This window comes from Microcaecilia unicolor, chromosome 1 (assembly GCF_901765095.1).
Source record: "Microcaecilia unicolor chromosome 1, aMicUni1.1, whole genome shotgun sequence".
NCBI classification, from domain to species: Eukaryota; Metazoa; Chordata; class Amphibia; order Gymnophiona; family Siphonopidae; genus Microcaecilia; species Microcaecilia unicolor.
In genome coordinates, this window is record NC_044031.1 from 260,395,187 (window position 1) to 260,420,041 (window position 24,855).

Here is a 24,855-nt window from a genome sequence, read left to right on the forward strand (position 1 = left end):
ATGAGGGAGCAGTGTATAATGGTTATCTTACAATGTGCAGGCCCAGAGTGGCTGATTAATGAGAGTTGGAAGTATGAAATTTCTCCACTTGGTGTTCATGTACTAGGAAAGATTAAACAGGAAGGTCTGAAAGGGTAAATACTTTAGATTGATGTGTTTTCACTGTTCTCAAGAAATCCTGATAAGGCCTGGACAGAGGGGCAGGGTGAGAAGGTAAGAAGGGTGAGGCAACAAGAGAAACAGCATATAGCAAAACCCATTTATAAGAGGATTCTAGGATTTCATGTGTTAGCAACAATAAGTGCTGTTGGCAAGAAGAAACATGACCTGTTAATGAGCAAGTTGAATATTTTGATAGAATAATGTGTATGTGCAGAAGATATAGGGGGAGGGGGAACGTCACCAAATTATAGTGAAAGTTTTAGGAAAAAATTAGTAAGTGAGGCATTTGTAGGCTGGTGATTTAAAGACATAAGTCTATGGTTAATGAGACTTCCTTCGGCAGTTCTCAGAGTAGTTGCATCCTTCCTAGCTCTGCTCAGGGTATTAGAAATGGGCCAGAGTAAGTAAATGGCCCTTCAGGGCCTCTGGGATGCGGCACAATCATAGCATGCCAGCAGTTTAATGGCAATAAACACATAGATTTTAGCACAAAAGTGCCAGGTATAGGGATGAGAACTCAGTTTACCTGCATCAGCTTGGGGATAGTGACGTTAGTGCAACCAGCATACGTCTTACAAAAGCCACTTCTCCAATATCAGTTCAAGCTCTGAGCATGTGGCTCTGTGGGAATCTGAGTCAAGATAACTAGAGAGTCAAGTTGACTAGAACTTTGGGAAAAAGGAGTTTGTTTATCACTTTCGGGTTCAATATGGCTTACGATGTATTAGACTTGACATACTACTTTCCCTCAACATGTTAACGAAGAGGTTCTCAACACAGTCCACATGACACACCCAGTCAGCTTTTCAGGAAACCCACAATAAATATGCATGAGATAGGTTTGCATACAATGGAGGCAGGGCATGCAAATATAGCTAATGCATATTCATTGTAGATATCCTGAAAAATCCGATTGGTTAGGTGTGTCCCAAGGACTGAGTTGAGAACCCCTGCGTTAAAGTGATTTATAATGCAGTAAAATAAGAACATAAGCATTACTCTACTGGGACAGACTGAAGGACCATCAAGCCCAGTATCCTCTTTCCAATAGTGGTCAATCCAGGTCACAAGTACCTTGTAGGATCCCAAAAGAGTAAAATAGATTTCATGTATATACAATTTGAATGATTATTTGTCTCACCACTCTATGCTGGATCCATATCAATATGGTTTTCACAAGGTCCATAGTACAGAAGCATTGGTAGCTGCCACTGTGGATAAAGTACGCTATGGATTGGACCAACATACGGATTATTTTTTTTGATTTTTCGTTCTATTTCTGCAGCGTTTGGTACACCAGATCAATAGATCCTGTTATCCAGTTGCGAGAATGTGGCCTTGCGTGAACAGTCCAGCAGTGGTTCCAAACTTTTTTGGTGGGAAAAATGCATTTGATTCATATTGGGAACAGGCTCATGTGTTAGAAACGGGGGTTCCCTGGGGGTCAGCACTTTTATCTGTATTATTTCATTTGTGTCTGAGCCTGCTGTGTAAATTGTTGAAGTTATTTGGTGTATCCTATAGGACAGTGGTTCCCAAACTTTCTCAGTTCATGGCACCCGTGGAGAGGCATAATCGAAAGGGGCGTCCATCTTTTGCTTCGATAATATGGTCGGGAACGTCCAAATCTCAACATTTAGGTTGGCCTTAGAGATGATCATCCTTAGAAATCGTCGTCCCCAGTTTTCATCGATAATGGAAACCAGTGACGTTCCTAGGCTGGCTGACACCCGAGGCGGATCGCCAATGCGCCCCCCTCCCGGGTGCAGCGCGACCCCCCCGGGTGCATTTTTACCTGCTGGGGGGGTGCTGCGCGCCTGTCAGCTCCGAGTCCGCTTGTTCCCTGCTGCTCCCTCTGCCCCAGATGTCAAGGAGCTGGGCATGACATTTGAGGCTGGCAAAAAATATTTTAAACGTTTTTTTAGGGTGAGAGGGGGTTAGTGACTACTGGGGAGGTCATCCCCAATTCCCTCTGGTGGTCATCTGGTCAGTTCTGGCACCTTTTTAAAGCTTGGTCACAAGAAAATATGAACTAAGTAAAGTCGCCAACGTGCTCGTCAGAGACGCCCTTCTTTTTTTCCATTATCGGCAAAGGACGCCCATGAGTTAAGCACGCTCCAGTCCAACCTTCGCTGTGTTTCCGACATGCCCCCAGGAACTTTGGTCATCCCAGCGACAGAAAGCAGTTGAGGACGCCCAAAATCGGCTTTCGATTATGCAGATTTGGGTGACCCTGGGAGAAGGACGCCCATCTCCCAATTTGTGTCAAAAGATGGGCGCCCTTCTCTTTCAAAAATGAGCCTGTTAGTGTCCAAGTAATTTTTCACGCCACCCCTCCACCACCACACATTTCTTCCCCCCTCCTCGGCCACACATTTCCTTTTTGGCTCTCAGGTGTCCCCTCTCCTTGACACAGCCATTTCCTTTTAGGTCTGTTGGATTATTTGTAGTAAATAATTAGCAGATTTTAGTACACACAGCTTCAGCTTTAGAAATGTTAATTTCTTTCTTCATCTCTCTCTCATACACCCCTGAATAATTCACTGCTGAGTCACTTTAAAGTTGAAGTAACAAAACATCTGTTTACTCACAGTTTGTAGTTTGATTATAATCAGACAGGCTTATATATACATATTATTATACATTTGTATTATCAGCTCCTTCCATGTGCTTAGATGGTAATGGATGCTCACACCACCATAGATCCTCTCAGGTTAGGAGAGATCATGAGCTCCATGTGCTCCATGTGCTGCATGTGCTGTGTCTAACCCCCACAGGAAGTTGCATAGCTGTGTGACCTCTCTAAGTAATTCACATCAGAGGTCACAGAGTAATCACAGAGAAATAATAGGTGACAGGCAATGCATGTAAAAATACAATACATTCCAACAAACCCCTTCTCATGCATAACTGTCATGCAATTATTTATTCATACAAAGTCCAAGCTTTATACGCAGATTCACAAAACGTTCTCTGGGTAACGGTTTGGTCATGATGTCAGCTGTCATCTCACTGGTGTGACAATAGTGTAGACTGATGACCCCTTCTTTCGCCAACTCTCGCACGTTGTGGTATTTCGTTGCGATGTGCTTGGTGCGTGACTGAACCTTGTCATTCTGTGACAGTCGGATGCAGCTCTGATTATCTTCCATTAACTGGATTGGTCTCTTTTCAGCTATTCCGAAATCCAGCAAAAGTTTTTCAATCCACATCAGTTCTCTGCACGCTTCCGATACGGCCACATATTCAGCTTCTGTAGAAGACAGACTCACAATACTTTGTTTATGACTGGCCCATGAAATTTGTACATTTCCATACATAAACACATATCCACTTGTGGATTTATAATCAGAATGATCCCCTGCCCAATCTGAATCACAGTAACATATTAGTTTTGGATTACTATTGGCTGAAATCTTTAATTTACAATCAATGGTACCCTTTAAATACCTTACCATCCTTTTAACTGCAGTCCAATCTGATTTGGTAGGTGAGCTGACCCTTCTGCTCAAAATTCCTACTGCATTTGCTATATCAGCCCTGTATGTGGTAGCTAGATATAAAAGCTTACCTATGGCTGATCTATATTGGATGTTATCTGGTAAAGGTTCTCTTACTGTTTCATCCTTCAGAAAATCAGTGATCATGGGAGTGCTTACAACTTGGGCATCTTGCATACCTAAACTTTCAATAAGCTCATTTATTTTCTGCTTCTGGCTTAGAAGATAAGAACCATCATTTTGTTTCTCAATTTCTATACCAAGATAGTATGACACATTTCCAAGTTCTTTTATCTCAACATTGTGGTTTAAATATTTTACAATGTCCTTGTACTCTTGCTCACTTTCGCTTGCAATGAGCAGATCATCAACAAAAGCTAAAATGTATGCATATTGTCCATTTGTGCACCTAGTGTACAAGCATTTATCTGCTTCACCTTGCTTAAATCCTAAATTTGTCAATATTTCATGCAATTTGTCATTCCAACATTTTGCACTTTGCTTTAATCCATAAAGACCTTTGTTTAATTTACACACTAGCTGTCTTTGTTTTGTATTTATGAAACCTGTTGGTTGTTCCATGTACAAGTCTTCAGTTATATCTCCGTGAAGAAATGCTGTTTTCACATCAATGTGTTTGACTTGCATGCCTTTTGAGACTGCAATGCTCAGAAGTGTTCTAATTGTCGTGTGTTTCACTACAGGTGCAAACACTTCATCAAAATCTTCTCCATATTTTTGAAGATATCCCTTTGCCACTAATCTGGCTTTATACCTTTCCACTTTTCCTTGTGCATTCCTTTTTAACTTGAATACCCATTTGCATCCTATAGCTTTCTTGCCAGGAGGTAATTTTGTAAGAATCCAAGTATTATTTTTATCCAATGCATCAATTTCTTCTTGTGCAGCTTTATGCCATTCAGCAGCTTCTTCTGCTGGCATTTTCTCAATCTCATCCCATGTTGAGGGCTCTTGAGCTTCTGCTGACTTTGTTAGGTAAGACAGTCTTGGGGTGGAACACCTTTGTTTTCCCTGGATGAGCGTCTGACAACAGGTTGGTCTGACCTTTCCGCATCCTCTAAATCTGAGAGTCCTTCTCCAATTGATTCCCCTTCTCCAACTGTACTGTCTTCTTCAATGATCCTTTCTGTGTCTGTTTCCTCTGCCTGTTCCTCGTTAGATACAGGTGAGTTGCTTTCAGACATCTGCCTTGGTATGGCATTTATATACACTGGCATGTCTATTATGGTTCTAGTTTCATATTCTGGATGATAAGGCTCATCTGGGATAATCCAGCCTTTATCAACCCTCTTGTTTTCATCAAAATATGTAACATGTCTTATGCCAACAATGCCAGTTTTCAGATTCAAAATTCTATATCCTTTGTGTCCTGGAGCATAGCCAACTAAAATGCCCCTTTCTGTTGTGGAATCCAGCTTATGCCTTCTTTGCTTTGGTACATGAGCATATGCTGTACTTCCAAATGTTCTTATGTGTGACAGGTTTGGCTTCCTACCATGCCATGTCTCATGTGGTGTGCGCTCAGCGCCTTTAGTTGGCATTCTGTTTTGTAGGTACACTGCTGTGAGAATGGCTTCCCCCCATAGTCTTTTAGGGAGATTGCTATCTGACAGCATACATCTGGTCATTTCCACAAGTAACCTAAATTTTCTCTCTGCAACAGAATTTTGCTCTGGTGTATAAGCTACTGTTGTGATATGTTGAATGCCTTCTTGTTCTAGAAATGTGCGCATGCTTTGTGAAATGAACTCACCACCATTGTTAGTCTGAAGAACCTTTGGTTTTCTTTCAAATTTATTGCTCACCATGGCTACGTATTTCTTCAGCATGTCTGTGACTTGACTTTTTTTTCTTTCAGCAAATAGGCCACACAATATCTAGAGAAATCATCCAAGAATATTAGCACAAATCTGTTATTTCCCAATGATGGGATATTAAACGGTCCACATAAGTCACTGTGTATTAAGTCCAGTACTTTATTACTCCTATTTCCTGTGTATGCAGGAAATGAGGGTCTCACACCTTTTTGAGTAACACAGTCTATGCATTTCTCCATTTTACCAGCATTCTTCCTTACTTGCGCCATATGTGAGGCTTCACCTGAAATGCTCAGTTTATAAACATCATTATGCATAAAAGCTTCAGCATACACTTCATCATTTTTAGAGATGGTGCACTTACTGTTTTCAAAATGAATCGCAAATCCCTTCTTATCTAATGTAGATACACTAAGCATATTACAAACTGCTTGGGGAATATACAAGACATCACTTACAGGAATTTCTTTAACTTCATTAGACACTTTGCATTTTAAGAATCCAATACCTTTTGCTTGGATCTGAGCAGTCCCTGCGTTTGCAGTTTTAAGAATACCTTCTTCTGGACACATTTCCTGAAAGAAATCTTTACAATTGGTTAAATGGCATGTGCTCCCTGAATCCAAAATCCAAGTACTTTCATTTGAATTATTATTTACCATAGTCAAAGATTTTTCTGCCATTAGAAAGCCCTTGTGTTTATCTTTGTCCTTCATACATTTCCTGGTTGGAGAATTCTTTTGTTCCATTGGCTTAAGTGAGCTAGAGGGAGTGTTTTGTGTTTCCTTACACCATTTAGATACATGTCCCTCCTTTCCACATGAGTAGCAAATCAGCTTGCCCTTGGGTGGAGTTTTCCCATAGCTCCGCCTTCCTCTGTTCTTTGCCAAGAAATTTGTTTCATTTCTCTCTGACTTGCTTTGAGAACACATCTCCTCAGAATCATTTATTATGCATTCCTGCCTTAGTTTTGATGTTGCCTGTTCAAAAGATTGCCCTTCAATGGCCTCATTTACAGACCTAAAAACATCAAACTTCTTTGATAGTGAGGTAAAAAGAAATGCTCTTTTCAATGCATCACACATGGGAATTCCAGAAAGTTCTAGCTTTTGAAATGAAGACATAAGATACATAATGTGATCATTACATTTACTTTTATCCCTTAATTTGGTTTCATTCAACTCTGCCAGCCAAATTGGTTGCTGCTTTGCATATGTAGTTGCATACATAGTTCTCAGTTTATATAAAATGTCCTTTGGTGTATCTTTTCCCTCCACTAATATGGCTTGTTTCTCTGAGAGAGCTTCCAAAAGCATGCACTTCACATAATAGTTTGCATTGTCCCATTCAGCCATATTTTCATCTGTTCTGTCTTGGTCTAAGCATATATTTAATCTTTTTGCTCGAAGGAGACATATGAATCTTAGTTCCCACTGCTGATAATTAAACTCAGTTAATTTAGGCACCTTGAGAGAATAGAACAATGGTGAATTTCCTCCCTCAGCCATTTTCTTAGCCTTCTGTCTGCTGTGTGGGGGGAGAGAGAGACAGACTGAATCTTTCCTTTAAAACTTAAGAGAAAAATGTGGCCTTTTTTTCTGCCTGGTAATATTTCTCTTCTTTTTCAATTCCTGAGCCCTGGGCCCATAACCCTTTTGTTGGATTATTTGTAGTAAATAATTAGCAGATTTTAGTACACACAGCTTCAGCTTTAGAAATGTTAATTTCTTTCTTCATCTCTCTCTCATACACCCCTGAATAATTCACTGCTGAGTCACTTTAAAGTTGAAGTAACAAAACATCTGTTTACTCACAGTTTGTAGTTTGATTATAATCAGACAGGCTTATATATACATATTATTATACATTTGTATTATCAGCTCCTTCCATGTGCTTAGATGGTAATGGATGCTCACACCACCATAGATCCTCTCAGGTTAGGAGAGATCATGAGCTCCATGTGCTCCATGTGCTGCATGTGCTGTGTCTAACCCCCACAGGAAGTTGCATAGCTGTGTGACCTCTCTAAGTAATTCACATCAGAGGTCACAGAGTAATCACAGAGAAATAATAGGTGACAGGCAATGCATGTAAAAATACAATACATTCCAACAAGGTCACCCCCCTCCCTCCCTCCAACCAACCTCCCCCCAGCTGCACATTTCTCTTGGACACCATAAATCTTGTGCAGCATCTCTCCCTCTCTCACCCCCTCCCCTCTCCATATAGCATCTCTCCCTCCCCCCTCCACCCCTATATCCAACATTTCTCCCTCTCTCACCCCTCCCCTCTCCATGCAGCATCTTTCCCTCCCTCTCCACCTCTGTGTCCCTCAGCCTCCCCCCAGCTCAAGGAAAGCTTTCTGTTTCAACGAATCCACAGCAGAAATTCACACACGCTGTCTGCCTACCCTGGGGGCAGGAAGCCGAAGGTAGCATGTGGGAATCGCTGCCGCTATTGTGCTGCAGTTACCTGAAACCCCCCATATTTTGATGGGTCTACATAAAGTTCAAATAACATGCCTTGTTATTTTTGTAAGTTGTGATGCCCTCTCAGAATATGTCAGTAGGCAAACCGGCTTGTCCAATGATTCAGATTTTTGAGGCTATAACAGCAGCTCTGGATTAACATATAGAGCCTGTAAAAAGGCCCTTTGGATCATCCACCATGGGTTACCCTTCTGCAAAAATCTTTGAAACAAAGTCTGTGCCTGTAACTTGAACTCAATATCTGTAGTACAAATGTGCAACTTTCTTTAAATCAGTCACCTTACTTTCTAACTCTTCTTAGTCTCTAATCTATCTATATGTTACATCTTTGCTTTACCCTTCACTATCAATTAAAATGTCTTATTATGTATTGTGTTGACATTGTAATTAGTATACTATGCCATACTTTGTATTGTTATTTAAATATTTTTACTGCTGTAATCGCCTATTGCTTATGTTTGATCTATTCTTACCGTACACTGCCTTGAGTGAATTCCTTCAAAAAGACGAGAAATAAATCCTAATAAATAAATAAATAGATCCTATGGGTACAGAGAGATTGACTAATAGGTAAAGCTTGTCATAGTCTAGCTGGATGACAGCTGTTGTACTTCAAATAAATATTCCTTTCCACAGGTTTGCGGTATACTGTGGTATGTAGCTTGCTTCCTTGTTTGAACATTCAAGTATCCAGAAACAAAACAGACTGAATATCTTTAATCATCGTAAACCTCAAATTTGGATTCAAAGAACTAAACCAAGTAGTAAATGATATTAAAGAGGCTTCTGTATGGGTCCATATAAAAAAGATGCACTCTCTCTACTCACTAACTCCCTGATCATCCCAACTTATCCCACCGCATTAGTCTTTTTTAAATCTCCTTTCCCTAGAGAACATATTTTCTAAGGCTCATAAAATAACTTGCCCTCTAGACCCAGTTCCATCCTCTTGGCTCTCTTGTCTCTTGTCATGCATTGTTACCCTTGCTTCTGATGATAATTAACAATAGTCTTTCTTCTGGTGTCATTCCTTCTAATGGAAATCAGCTCTTGTTAAACCAGTACTTAAGAAGTCTTCCTTAGACTGGTCTAACTTGGATAGTTACAGGCCAATCTCAAATATCTCTTTTGTTGCTAAGTTGACCAAGAGGACCGTATTTTCACAGCATATTGACTCTGCTTATTTCTCATCCCGCCCAATCTGGATTTTGTCCTGGTCATTCCACTGAAACTGTTCTCGCATCTCTGTTCAATGATGTGTGTTTGGGGAAGGTCTCTTCGGATGTCAAAGCTGCCTTTGACCTGATAAGTTATTCTCTTCTTTTATCATGTCTTGCTGAGATTGGCTTATCTGACACCACGTGGTTTTCCTCTTTTCTAGATAAATGCCCTGATTCACGATCTGAGTCTTTCCCTCTTTCTTGTGGTGTTCCTCAGAGCTCTATTCTTTCCTCTCTACTTTTCAATATGTTTTGAGTCCTCTGGCCACCTTGATTCAGTCCTTTAATACCAAATTTTACTTTTATGTGGATTGATATCTTATCAGTCTCATGTCAATATCCTCTTTGTCCCGACTTCTCTACTTCGCAATCTACCCTCGATGCAGTTGATGAGTGGCTTTATAATCACTGTTTGTTACTTGACCCAGCCAAATCAGTTGTTCTTTGGATCACTGATCATGCTTCTGCCCCCACGGTTGTTACTTGTCTCCAGTCTTCACCCATATCATTCATTCACAGTTGTCTATGCAAGCACAAGTTTCGTAGTTGGTACAGACATGTTTTTTTTTCAGTTGAAAGTTCTGAGTAAACTGAAACCTTTTCTACCAAAGTATGATTTTCAGATTGAGGTTCAGAGTTTAGTGCTTACAAAACTAGATTATTGTAGTAGTCTCTTTTTTTAGCATTCTAGGGGCTACTACTACTACTATTTAGCATTTCTATAGCGCTACAAGGCATACGCAGCGGCTAGACTCCATGCACTGCAAGTAGTTCAACATGCTGCAATACATATGATTTTTGGTTTAGGGAAAGGGAAATGGGTCTTGATATACCACCTTTCTGTGTTTTTTTGCAACTACATTCAAAGTAGTTTACTTAGTATATACAGGTACTTATTTGTACCAGGGGCAATAGAGGGTTAAGTGTCTTCCCCAGAGTCACAAGGAGCTGCAGTGGGAATCAAATCCAGTTCCCCAGGATCAAAGTCCACTGCACTAACCACTAGGCTATGAGTCTGTTATGGGTGCGATGAAAGCTCTTCATTGGTTGCCTATTACCTATATAATTCATTTTAAATTTTTATCACTGGTTTTTAAGACTTTGCATGATTCATCTCCTGAATAATTTAGGAAAGTATTGCAGTATTATAAACCTATGCGAGTATTGCGTTCTGAAAACACACAGTGCTTGATTGTTTCATTATTTAAATGTATGCTCTCTTCTGTTGTTTCAAAGACAGCATTATTTTATGCTGGTCCCAGTGGGTGGAATAAATTGCTATTAAGAATACATGTGCTGCAAAGATTTGACATGTTAAAGAGACAGCTCAAGACATTGTTATTTGCACAGGCATACTTAGGGTTTTAATTCCATGTTCCTGTATTTTATGATGATGTGACAGTTATATGATTATTATGCTGTTTGTATGTGATTTTATTGGATTATTGTGTTTGTTTTTTGTAACCCGCCTCGCCTTGTTAATAGGTGGGTTATAAATATTTTAAATAAATAAATAAATACTTTAAAGTATCTTGGTGTTATTTTAGATCATCAATTATCCCTGCATCCCCACATTATTATTATTAGCATTTGTATAGCGCTACCAGACGCACGCAGCGCTGAACACCTGATACAAAGAGACAGTCCCTGCATTTCATCTGTTGTTAAATCCTGGTTTTGCTCTCTTTAGAATATCCATTCCTTGAGAAATTTCCTTGATGATACTGCTTGTGCCACTCTTTTGCATGCTTTGGCTTTTTATAAGTTAGATTATTGTAATGTTATCTATACTGGTCTTCCTTTGTCGGCGCTGAAGAGAAAATTTGTCTCCTCTCTCGTGCTTTTCATTTTGATGTTTATGTTTTTAAAACTCCTCCTGGCAGTTGACTCTGGGCTGTGTGATATCAGTTGTCTTTTCAGTTATGCCTTCCTGTGTGTTTGATCTTGTGTGATTGTTCTGTCCTATCATTTATGGAGTTCTTTTCAGTTGTTATTTTATGCTTTGAATTTTATTGTAAACTGCTGCGATCCTTGTTAGAAGTGGCGGTATATTAAAATTTTGAATCTGATTGTAGGATGGTATGTATTGAATGCAGAATAAAATTGTTTCAGAGTTTCTTCACCCTCCATCCAAATCATAAAAATGTCATCGATGTACCAGTAGTATTTTAGAGGTTTGGTCTGGTGTGATGACATTTTTATGATTTGGACGGAGGGTGAAGAAATTCTGAAACAATTTTATTCTGCATTCAATACATACCATCCTATAATCAGATTCAAAATTGACTACTCCCCAGAAAAAGTCAATTTTTTGGACACCACGGTCTCAATCAGTGATGGCTGTATACAAACATCTATATACAAGAAACCCACAGACAGATGTAGCTACCTCCACAACTCCAGCTTCCATCCTTCACATACAAAAAGATCCATCATTTACAGCCAAGACACAAGATACCACCGTATCTGCTCTGACCCAGGGGACAGAGACAGACACCTTAAAACCCTGACTGAATCCTTCAAACAGAAGGGCTACAACCCCAAAATAATCTCAAGAATATTGCCTCCTCCCTCAAAACACCCAGGGAGAATCTGCTACAGTACAAAAAGAAAAAATCCACAGACAGAATCCCGCTTGTAGTGACATACAATCCAGAGCTGGAAAAACTGAGGAAAATCATACGAGATCTACAACCTATACTCCAGGAGGATGAATTACTGAAAGAGATATTCCCATCCCCACCAGTACTAGCCTTCCGACAGCCACCCAATTTAAAACACAAGCTAATCAGAAGTAAACTTCCTTCACAGACTGAAAAGGAACAGAAGGGCACACTTCCCTGTAATTTATCCAGTTGCAAACTATGCCAAAATATTTCACAGGACCCCAAAGTCATTCACAAAGGAAAGATATTCAACATAAAGGGATCTTTCACTTGCTCATCTTCCAATGTGGTATATATCATTCAGTGTAAAAAATGTAACGAAGGATGCTATATTGGAGAAACAGGCCAGATGCTTAAGACAAGATTCAATTTACATAGACATCATATGAACAATACTGGTGCCAGCAGGGTTCCCACGCCTGTTGGTCAACATTTTACAGGACCAGGACACTGTACCAGTGATTTCACAGTGAGAATCCTCAAAGGTAACTTTAAAACCATACAAGAACGTAAGACCTTTGAAGTCAGAATGATTGAATATTTTAACACCCAACAGAAAGGACTTAACAAGGATCTGGGGTTCCTAGCCCATTATAAACCATAAAGCTGTATGTCTCTGTTGATCACCCTCCCCTCACCTATCCACACCCACCCTGTTAGAATATCATTGATATGCTTTGATGTCCCCATGCATACTTCCTACCCACCCCCCTCCTCCCACCCTGTCAGACTGTCATAGTAATGCTTGAATGTTTTCACTTATATACACTGTCAGCTAGCACATTTGCTTATTTCCGATCTGAGGAAGAAGGGCAACCTTCGAAAGCTAATCAAGAAATGTATTAAGTTATGTCCAATAAAAAAGGTATCATCTTATTTTCTTTTCCATATTTTATTTTGTTTGATTTCTATTGATAAAGTAATTTAGGAATTTCTCATAGATTCCTATGGGGTTTTTCTATTTTAAATGGAGATTAAGTTGTGCTGCTCAATATTCTGCTTGTCAGCAGGCAGATGCGGAATGTTGAGCAGGACTTAGGATTGGCTGCTCGGGTTTGGAACTCTAAGCCGAAGGGTCCGTTTCCTGGGAAACGGCTTGGTGGACAGTTGGTCAGAGTGATTTGGGTCTTCAGTGAGTGAGGAAGCGTTGTGGTGTCTGTGAGTGAAAGGGTGTGATTTGGTGAGTAAAAGGGAAGAAAGAGTGTTTATAGGGTACCTTGATAATTAAGGGGAATAAGGAAAAGTGTTGATACAAGCGGGGAGCGTGTTTCCTTTGTGTTTGGTCGTTTAAGGAGTGTGAGTGGTGTTTGAATAGTGTGAGTGTGAGAGAGCAAGGTTGATTAAAAAGGGGAGGGGATAGATGACAGTGTTGTGCAAGATTAAAGGTGGATTAGGAAGCCGGAGTGAAAGTGAGGAAAGTTTTACTTAAAAATAGGAGTGTATATGGGAAGTGAAGGAGTGGAATGTTGAGGGGTAAGCCTGGTAACAGATTGTGGTGTGTTGTGCTGTATCGCTACAAGAGGAACAAACACTCTGTTTAGGTTAGGAAATAAAAGTACAAAGAGCAGGTTTGAAAAGGACAGGGTAATTTATTTAAATTTATTTCTTTGTAATTAATGGCCCCAGTTATCGATTGAAAACCCTTATTGACGGCATCCAGGAAGAAAAGCAGGAAGGCAGGGTATTGCTTCCTTTTTATTTGTTAAGTGTGAGGTGTAGCTGGAGGACAACACCGCTGAAGAAAGCATCCGTCCAAAGGGCCCCACCGCAAGAAAGACCTCGAGAAGTTTTGCAGCTCTACAGCTAAGTACAGTTGAAAAAGAACATTATTAACAATTTTTATCACAAAATTAACAGAGTTCATACTTACCTTAATTCCGGAAGAGAAGAGATACCTGAAAAAGAGAAAAGTGAAACAAAGAATCAATTTCTTAATTGAAATAGTCAGGAGTCATATATGCAGGAGGGTTTTTTAAAAGGTTGCATGACTATTTTCACATAGAGAAAAGGTTTTAAGAAAAAAAATATTTATCTGATAGTTGCTGGACTCTGATGGTAAAGGTGTTTGACCTGAAAGAAAGAAAAATTTAAGTCAAAAGGGTTTCTCTCTAAAAAAATGTATGACAAAACTGAGAATAGTTGATAAGTCCGAGTTCCGAAAAGATTTAATGTTATTTTAATTCTTGTGTTACTTGTACATTCAATAAATGTAAATTGTTTAACAGTAAAAGTCTGACTTCTTCCAAAATCAGGAACAATTCAATTTAGATTATTTTCCCTCTTCACTTAACGGAAGTGAAGAGCGTGGTTAGTGACCTGTACAGCTCTGCCGCTCGGTTGGAAACTGGAAATTGGTCCCGACTACTCCCATCAAATTTCCAGTGAACCCTTGACAACTGGGCGTGAGCACAGCTGATTACATTAAGGTATGGGGGAGTGGAGGGAGGGAGGGAGGGAGGGAATTGCAAGAGCTATGCAAGCTGGGAAGTGAAGGAAAAGGAGAGATAACCAGATCCTAAATGGATGTAGGGCTAAGAGGGGGAAAGAGGGACAGATGCAGAAGAGAGGAAAGGAGGGAGGGAGGGAAGAAACATAGATGTAATCAGTGATGAATCGATGGGGGGCAGCCTTGGAAATTTGGGCCCCTTCCTATGGGCTCCTATGGAGGAAGGTGGCAGCTTTAGTACTGATTCTCATCAACTGGAGGAGCTTTGGCATCCCTGCCAGCAAAGAAATAATATCTAATTTGGGGTGGGGGGGGGAACTCATGCCCTCTAATGGATTGTTGGCTATGCCCCTGCCTTTAATCGCATGATTAATCACAATTTAAAATGTTGATTGAAATGCAGCCCCAATTAATAATAATAAGAATATTAGGGGTAAGAGATTGATATTAAGTTACTTTTTTGGATCTTGTAAACTGACTGGTAGGTATTATGTGGGTTATGCAGTATATCAGACAATACTAAACACACAACTAATGTGGGATTTCTCCATGGCATGTGATATACTTGATCATAACACACTGACCTCTACATTGCTGAAGTTGGGAGTAGCCAGAATAGTTCTTCACTGGAGTGGCTTAGCTTTGAAGGGCCATCAAAAGAGGGCAATATTTCACATTAAATCATCTGCTCCTTGGATTTATTGAAGGGTCACTTGGCAGATCTGCTCTGTAAACAGAAATGGCACCCAGAAGCGAATGCTAACCTGCCTACTAGTTCAGCCTTTGAAATGAAGATACATGTTGTACAGTAGCAGAATCTGGGGTTAATTTATTAACATTGTTGCCAGTGTGAACCTGTTAATGAATAACAAAGAAGTGAAACATCGTCACTACAGGACAGGGAAATATGAAACACACTTCAGTGAGCTATTTGCTAGCTCGGTGTTACTGTTTGTTAGAAACTGTCATAGCCAAGGTTTTCTTGCTAACTCAGCAGGAAGTAAAACAGTTGACACTATATTTCTGGTCATAGCCAGTTCATAAGATGTAAGGTTATGCAAATTTGCTTAAAAAAATGTTTTAGCACAAGCTACTATGTAAATGAACTTTGCAGTACTGCATTGACTGCAGAACTATGGGTGTTGCCTCACTGTGTTTTATGCAATCGTTTTCATTTTGGTAGACTTTTGTTTCTTTTTGAGATTTTGGGTGATATCCTGAGAGGTTAAAAGCAAGACTACCAAAATTTCTAGCATCTAGAGGTGTGAGAATCAACAAATATAAATAAAATATAATATGCAAACTGTTTTGATAAACCTGTAAAATAATTTCTTTCATCCAATTTGTTTAGTAAACTGTACTTTGTGCAGATTCCTCTGAATGGCTCATCTGTGTTGGAGGTTGAGCAAAATCTATTGATTCACAAGATCCAATAGCAATCTGATTCAATGCACATTTCCACAAATTGTCAACTGTGCAATCTGGTCTGTGACCAAGCTGTTGTCAAGTTTTGATAAGCTCCTGTAGCAGCTCTGGAAAACACACACAAATTCATCTATTTCAAATCTGATATAAAATTGTTCATTGCACATCAGGGAACACTAGAGATTTAAGGGTCCTTTTACAAAGCTGCGGAAAGGGGGCCTGTGCTGGCATCAGCGCGTATTTCTGGCATATGCTGAGGCCCCCTTTTACTGCAGTGGGTAAAAGGCTGTCTTTTTTCCATTATCAGCCGAGGGCGGCTATCTCTTAACCACACCCCCATCCCGCCTTTGCTACCCTGCCGACATGCCCCCTTGAACGTTTGCCGTCCCCACGACGGAAAGCAGTTGAAGCCGGCCAAAATCGGCTTTCGATTATACCGATTTGGCCGGCATTGGGAGAAGGGCGGCCATCTCCCGATTTGTGTCAGAAGATGGCCGCCCTTCTCTTTCGAAAATAAGCAGGATAGACTCTCTCATCCCTTTTGAACTTTTTGATCTTGAATTGCCGGATGGATTTACGGGCAGCCTTCAACTTATTAGAAAATTCCAACTGGAGCTTAGAGTAGTCATCTGGAGGAACATTCTGTCGGAGCTGCTCAGAAATCTCTATTACTTTATTTTTAAGCTCCTGCTCAACAGATGAAGCGGTTTCCACAATTAAGAGCATCAGGTCTCTACTACACCTCTTAAGGATAACATTCCATTTTTTATAAAGTTCTCATCGTAGGTAAACAGCGAAGGAGCTTTTTGGAGTCTCAACCCCCTAGGGATCATATGGCATTTGATATATTGCGCCATAATATCCCCATGCAGTTCAGCTTGTATCAATCGTTTATTAATGTTCTCCAGTTCTGCCCAAGATGCTCCTCCAGGACCCGATCCTTCTTCCTGCAGAATAGCTGCTCGCTGAATCAGCTTAGACATCTGATCTTCAGAGTATCCAAACATCTCCAAGTCAGGCGCAGTCGCCATCTCAACAGCTGTGGCCTGGTCAATATTTGATCAATCTAATTTGACGTTGGACAGTTATTAAACTATAAAGAACAACTCTGGATTTTCCAATTGCATACTCTGCAACCTTTGGGGTTAAATTCTGAAATCGACTGGTGGTCACTGATCTGATTGGTAGCTACAGGTGGAACATGGCCCAATCAGGATTGCAGGTTTTGATCAGCTGTGGGCTATTTAAAGGTTAACACCACGTCAGACACTGTGGCCATTTTTTTCCATATGCAGGAGTGTGATGTGAGATGGTAGTGCTACAGTCTTTTTTGTCAATACAGGGACGCTTATTTTTATATGAAGATACAAGTATGCAAGTGATATTATGTTTCTTTCCACAACGAACCTCTTCCCTGAAGAAGGATCTCGAAACCTGGCCATGTTGGCAGAGGTTTGTTCCTGGTGAAAAATCGCTGCCAAAGTTAAGTGCTAATACACGCGCATCTCTAATGTTTAATGCTTAAAGCTATTTGGAATATATTTATCTATGATTGCATTAAGAAGATAAAAAAGTTCCAAAAAATATAAGAACATGAGTAGATCTATGATGATGTGCGCAGCACCATGAGTTTATTGGGGCGCTGTTCCCATATGGTGTATGTTGCAAGATACTGTGATCCCCATTAAAAATTGAGAAATGAATGTTATTGGGACTGTAGCTCTGGAAATGTTGAATGTTGACTGTAGATGATGCATTGTTGTATAACGCATACTTTAATTGCAAGTGTTTGGGACATAACAAATTGAGTTTATACATTTAGTCCCCACACTAGAACTGTAAGGTCTCTCAAATTAGATTGATCTATATATGGCTCTGCATGTGGAAGAATGTTCATTTACAGACCACAATTTGAGTTCAATTATAGTGTTCCAAAGACACAGCTCCTGATTCATAAGGGCTTGGACCCTAATAAGAGACACTCTGGCAAGGTAAGTATCCAGCAATACCTGCCCCTCCCCCCATGACAGTCCCATGAATGTACCAGCACTGGATATGGGCAGGCTACTGGCACTGAAGTCCCCCTCCTGTTACAGCACATGTAAGAGCTCTCTCACCAATCCAAGCTCTAACTGAATTCCCTCATTCAAGAATAATCAGGGATATATATGTGTACATCCATAAATATAATCAATGTCCACATCCTGTCATTAAATGCCTATTCCCACATGCCTGCAATACTGTACATGCTGCACAGAGAGGGCACTCTCTCTTCCCATGTTCACTTAACCTCACATATCATCTGTGCCTGTGTAATGTCTCCCTCCCTGCCCCCCCTCCCCACCACCACCATCAGTGATAGCTGTCACTGGCAATGTGAGGTGCATTGCACAACTTGGCTTCAAAAAGAATGACATCTGTGAAGGCAAGAAGAGCCACCCCCTGAACCCCGGTGTACAATCTTGTGTGATGTTTTGGCATCCAGCGTAAGCTGGATCATTGAGACGCCGGTAGCGGCATGTTTGACAGGACAACCCAACGTAAATCAGGTCAGCCTGGTGATCCTGACATCGGTGCCGGGCAAAATGGTAGAAACTATTACAAAGAACAAAATTACAGAGCATATTCAAAACCATGGATTAACGAGACAAAACCAACATGAGATTTACTGAAGGGAAATTTTACCTTTGAAGGGCTGAACATGTGGATAAAAGTGAGCTGGTAGATGTGGAGGGGCATAATCGAACGCGAACACCCATCTCCATGGACGTCTATCTCCGAGAATGGGTACGTGAAGGGGCGGGACAGACCGTATTTTCAAAAAAGATGGGCGTCCATCTTTTTTTCAATAATATGGTTTGTGCCAGCCAAATGCATCGGATTTGTACGGATTTGAGCTGGGCGGTATCGTTTTTCAGCGATAATGGAAACCGAAGGCGCCCAGCTCAAAAATGAACAAATCCAAGGCATTTGGTTGTGGGAGGGGCCGGGATTCGTAGTACACTGGTCCCCCTCACATGCCAGGACACCAACCGGGCACCCTAGGGGGCACTTGTAACAATTTTAAAAAAATTAAAATGCCTCCCAAGTCCATAGCTCCCTTCCCTTGGGTGCTGAGCCACCCCAAATCCCCCCCCAAAACCCACTGCCCACAACTCTACACCATTACCATAACACTTATGGCTGAAGGGGGGCACCTAGATGTGGGTACAGAGGGTTTTGGGGGCGGTTTGGAGTGCTCCCATTTACCAGCACAAGTGTAACAGGTAGGGGGGGTGGGCCTGGGTCCACCTGGCTGAAGTCCACTGCACCCACTAAAAACTGCGCCAGGGACCTGCATACTGCTGTGATGGAGCTGGGTATGGCATTTGAGGCTGGCATACAGGCTGGCAAAAAAAAGTTTTTAAAGTTGTTATTTTTTTGGTCGGAGGGGGTTAGTGACCACTGGGGGAGTCAGGGGTGGTCATCCCCGATTCCTTCCGGTGGTCATCTGGTCATTTAGGGCACTTTTTTGGGACTTGTTAGTGAAAAAAAGGGTCCAAAAAAGTTACCTAAATTTGCGCTAAAAACGCCTTTCTTTTTTCCATTATCGGCCGAGCGCGCCCATCTCTCCTCAGCTGATAAACACGCCCCAGTCCCGCTTTCACCACGCTTCTGACATGCCCCCGTCAACTTTGTCCGTTTCCGTTACAGATTGCAGTTTGGAGACGCCTAAAATCGGCTTTCGATTATACTGATTTGGGCGCCCACGGGAGAAAGACGCCCATTTCCCGATTTGGGTCAAAATATGGGCGTCTTTCTCTTTCAAAAATAAGCTGGATTATGTATCTGGATTTTCAAAAGGCATTTGACAAAGTACGTCATGAAAGACTCCAAAGGAAATTGGAGAGTCATGGGATAGGAGGTAGTATATACTATTGTGGATTAAAAGCTGGTTCAAAGATAGAAAATAGAGTAGAGTTAAATAGTCAGCATTCCTAATGGAGAAGGGTAGATAGTGGGGTTACCCAGGGGGCTGTGCTGGGACCATTGCTTTTTAACATATTTATAAATGATCTGGAGATGGGAGTGTTGGATTATTTGTAGTAAATAATTAGCAGATTTTAGTACACACAGCTTCAGCTTTAGAAATGTTAATTTCTTTCTTCATCTCTCTCATTCACCCCTGAATAATTCACTGCTGAGTCACTTTAAAGTTGAAGTAACAAAACATCTGTTTACTCACAGTTTGTAGTTAGATTATAATCAGACAGGCTTATATATACATATTACTATACATTTGTATTATCAGCTCCTTCCATGTGCTTAGATGGTAATGGATGCTCACACCACCATAGATCCTCTCAGGTTAGGAGAGATCATGAGCACGATGTGCTCCATGTGCTGCATCTGCTGTGTCTAACCCCCACAGGAAGTTGCATAGCTGTGTGACCTCTCTAAGTAATTCACATCAGAGGTCACAGAGTAATCACAGAGAAATAATAGGTGACAGGCAATGCATGTAAAATACAATTACATTCCAACAAACCCCTTCTCATGCATAACTGTCATGCAATTATTTATTCATACAAAGTCCAAGCTTTATACGCAGATTCACAAAATGTTCTCTGGGTAACGGTTTGGTCATGATGTCAACTGTCATCTCACTGGTGTGACAATAGTGTAGACTGATGACCCCTTCTTTCGCCAACTCTCGCACGTTGTGGTATTTCGTTGCGATGTGCTTGGTGCGTGACTGAACCTTGTCATTCTGTGACAGTCGGATGCAGCTCTGATTATCTTCCATTATCTGGATTGGTCTCTGTTCAGCTATTCCGAAATCCAGCAAAAGTTTTTCAATCCACATCAGTTCTCTGCACGCTTCCGATACGGCCACATATTCAGCTTCTGTAGAAGACAAACTCACAATACTTTGTTTATGACTGGCCCATGAAATTTGTACATTTCCATACATAAACACATATCCACTTGTGGATTTATAATCAGAATGATCCCCTGCCCAATCTGAATCACAGTAACATATTAGTTTTGGATTACTATTGGCTGAAATCTTTAATTTACAATCAATGGTACCCTTTAAATACCTTACCATCCTTTTAACTGCAGTCCAATCTGATTTGGTAGGTGAGCTGACCCTTCTGCTCAAAATTCCTACTGCATTTGCTATATCAGCCCTGTATGTGGTAGCTAGATATAAAAGCTTACCTATGGCTGATCTATATTGGATGTTATCTGGTAAAGGTTCTCTTACTGTTTCATCCTTCAGAAAATCAGTGATCATGGGAGTGCTTACAACTTGGGCATCTTGCATACCTAAACTTTCAATAAGCTCATTTATTTTCTGCTTCTGGCTTAGAAGATAAGAACCATCATTTTGTTTCTCAATTTCTATACCAAGATAGTATGACACATTTCCAAGTTCTTTTATCTCAACATTGAGGTTTAAACACTTTACAATGTCCTTGTACTCTTGCTCACTTTTGCTTGCAATGAGCAGATCATCAACAAAAGCTAAAATGTATGCATATTGTCCATTTGTGCACCTAGTGTACAAACATTTATCTGCTTCACCTTGCTTAAATTCTAAATTTGTCAATATTTCATGCAATTTATCATTCCAACATTCTGCACTTTGCTTTAATCCACAAAGACCTTTGTTTAATTTACACACTAGCTGTCTTTGTTTTGTATTTATGAAACCTGTTGGTTGTTCCATGTACAAGTCTTCAGTTATATCTCCGTGAAGAAATGCTGTTTTCACATCAATGTGGTTGACTTGCATGCCTTTTGAGACTGCAATGCTCAGAAGTGTTCTTATTGTCGTGTGTTTCACTACAGGTGCAAACACTTCATCAAAATCTTCTCCATATTTTTGAAGATATCCCTTTGCCACTAATCTGGCTTTATACCTTTCCACTTTTCCTTGTGCATTCCTTTTTAACTTGAATACCCATTTGCATCCTATAGCTTTCTTGCCAGGAGGTAATTTTGTAAGAATCCAAGTATTATTTTTATCCAATGCATCAATTTCTTCTTGTGCAGCTTTATGCCATTCAGCAGCTTCTTCTGCTGGCATTTTCTCAATCTCATCCCATGTTAAGGGCTCTTGAGCTTCTGCTGACTTTGTTAGGTAAGACAGTCTTGGGGGTGGAACACCTTTGTTTTCCCTGGATGAGCGTCTGACTACAGGTTGGTCTGACCTTTCCGCATCCTCAAAATCTGAGAGTTCTTCTCCAATTGATTCCCCTTCTCCAACTGTACTGTCTTCTTCAATGATCCTTTCTGTGTCTGTTTCCTCTGCCTGTTCCTCGTTAGATACAGGTGAGTTGCTTTCAGACATCTGCCTTGGTATGGCATTTATATACACTGGCATGTCTATTATGGTTCTAGTTTCATATTCTGGATGATAAGGCTCATCTGGGATAATCCAGCCTTTATCAACCCTTTTGTTTTCATCAAAATATGCAACATGTCTTATGCCAACAATGCCAGTTTTCAGATTCAAAATTCTATATCCTTTGTGTCCTGGAGCATAGCCAACTAAAATGCCCCTTTCTGTTGTGGAATCCAGCTTATGCCTTCTTTGCTTTGGTATATGAGCATATGCTGTACTTCCAAATGTTCTTATGTGTGACAGGTTTGGCTTCCTACCATGCCATGTCTCATGTGGTGTGCGCTCAGCGCCTTTAGTTGGCATTCTGTTTTGTAGGTACACTGCTGTGAGAATGGCTTCCCCCCATAGAGGGGCATAATCGACCAGAAACGCCTATCTCCATGGGCGTTAATCTCCGAGAACGGGTCCGTGAAGGGGCGGAGTGAACCGTATTTTTTAAAAAAAATAGACGCCCATGCTTTATTCGCCAAGGTGTGAGCTGGGCGTTTTTGCTTTTCACCGATAATGGAAAATGAAATCGCCCAGCTCAAAAACGAATAAATGCAAGGCATTTGTTCGTGGGAGGGGCCAGGATTCATAGTGCACTGGTCCCCCTCACATGCCAGGACACCAACCGGGCACCCTAGGGGGCACTTTTACAAAAACAAAAAAAAAGGTAAAAGAGCTCCCAGGTGCATAGCACCCTTCCCTTGGGTGTTGAGCCCCCCAAATCCCCCTCAAAACCCACTGCCCACAAGTCTACACCAGTACTATAGCCCTAAGCGGTGAAGGGGGGCACCTACATGTGGGTACAGGGGGTTTGGGGGGGGGTTGGACGACTAGTAGCATTAAGCAGCACAATTGTAACAGGTAGGGGGGGGATGGGCCTGGGTCCACCTGCCTGACGTCCACTGCACCCCCTAACAACTGTTCCAGGGACCTGCATACTGCTGCTTGGGAGGAGGGTATGACATTTGAGGGTGAAAGTAAAAAGTTGTGAAACATCATTTGTTGTGGTGGGAGGGGGTTAGTGACCACTGGGGGAGTCAGGGGAGGTCATCCCCGACTCCCTCTGGGGGTCATCTGGTCATTTAGGGCACTTTTTGGGGCCTTATTCGTCAAAAAACAGGGTCCAGGAAAAGTGCCCTAAATTCTAGCTACAAACGCATCCATTATCGGCGAAGGGCGCCCATCTCTGTTCGGGTGATAACCACGCCCCAGTTCCGCCTTCACCACGCCTCCGACACTCCCCCGTCAACTTTGTCCGCATCCGCGACGGAGTGCAGTTGAAAGCGTCCAAAGTTCGGCTTTCGATTATGCCGCTTTATTTGTTTTTGTGAGAAGAACGCCCATCTCCCGATTTAGGTCGGAACTTGGGCGTTATTCTCGTTCGATTATAAGCAGGATAGTCTTTTAGGGAGATTGCTATCTGACAGCATACATCTGGTCATTTCCACAAGTGACCTAAATTTTCTCTCTGCAACAGAATTTTGCTCTGGTGTATAAGCTACTGTTGTGATATGTTGAATGCCTTCTTGTTCTAGAAATGTGCGCATGCTTTGTGAAGTGAACTCACCACCATTGTCGGTCTGAAGAACCTTTGGTTTTCTTTCAAATTTATTGCTCACCATGGCTACGTATTTCTTCAGCATGTCTGTGACTTGACTTTTTTCTTTCAGCAAATAGGCCACACAGTATCTAGAGAAATCATCCAAGAATATTAGCACAAATCTGTTATTTCCCAATGATGGGATATTAAACGGTCCACATAAGTCACTGTGTATTAAGTCCAGTACTTTATTACTCCTATTTCCTGTGTATGCAGGAAATGAGGGTCTCACACCTTTTTGAGTAACACAGTCTATGCATTTCTCCATTTTACCAGCATCTGCACTTATCTGAATGCCGGTGGCCAGTTGCTTACTGTAAAGATCCTGGATCACCTTAGAATCACGATGTCCCAGGCGGCGGTGCCAGATTTCCAGACTACATTTACCATCATTCTTCCTTACTTGCGCCATATGTGAGGCTTCACCTGAAATGTTCAGCTTATAAACATCATTATGCATAAAAGCTTCAGCATACACTTCATCATTTTTAGAGATTGTGCACTTACTATTTTCAAAATGAATCACAAATCCCTTCTTATCTAATGTAGATACACTAAGCATATTGCAAACTGCTTGGGGAATATACAAGACATCACTTACAGGAATTTCTTTAACTTCATTAGACACTTTGCATTTTAAGAATCCAATACCTTTTGCTTGGATCTTAGCAGTCCCTGCGTTTGCAGTTTTAAGAATACCTTCCTCTGGACACATTTCCTGAAAGAAATCCTTAGAATTGGTTAAATGGCATGTGCTCCCCGAATCCAAAATCCAAGTACTTTCATTTGAATTATTATTTACCATAGTCAAAGATTTTTCTGCCATTAGAAAGCCCTTGTGTTTATCTTTGTCCTTCATACATTTCCTGGTTTGAAAATTCTTTAGTTCCATTGGCTTAGGTGAGCTAGAGGGAGTGTTTTGTGTTTCCTTACACCATTTAGATACATGTCCCTCCTTTCCACATGAGTAGCAAATCAGCTTGCCCTTGGGTGGAGTTTTCCCATAGCTCCGCCTTCCTCTGTTCTTTGCCAAGAAATTTGTTTCATTTCTCTCTGACTGACTTTGAGAACACATCTCCTCAGAATCATTTATTATGCATTCCTGCCTTAGTTTTGATGTTGCCTGT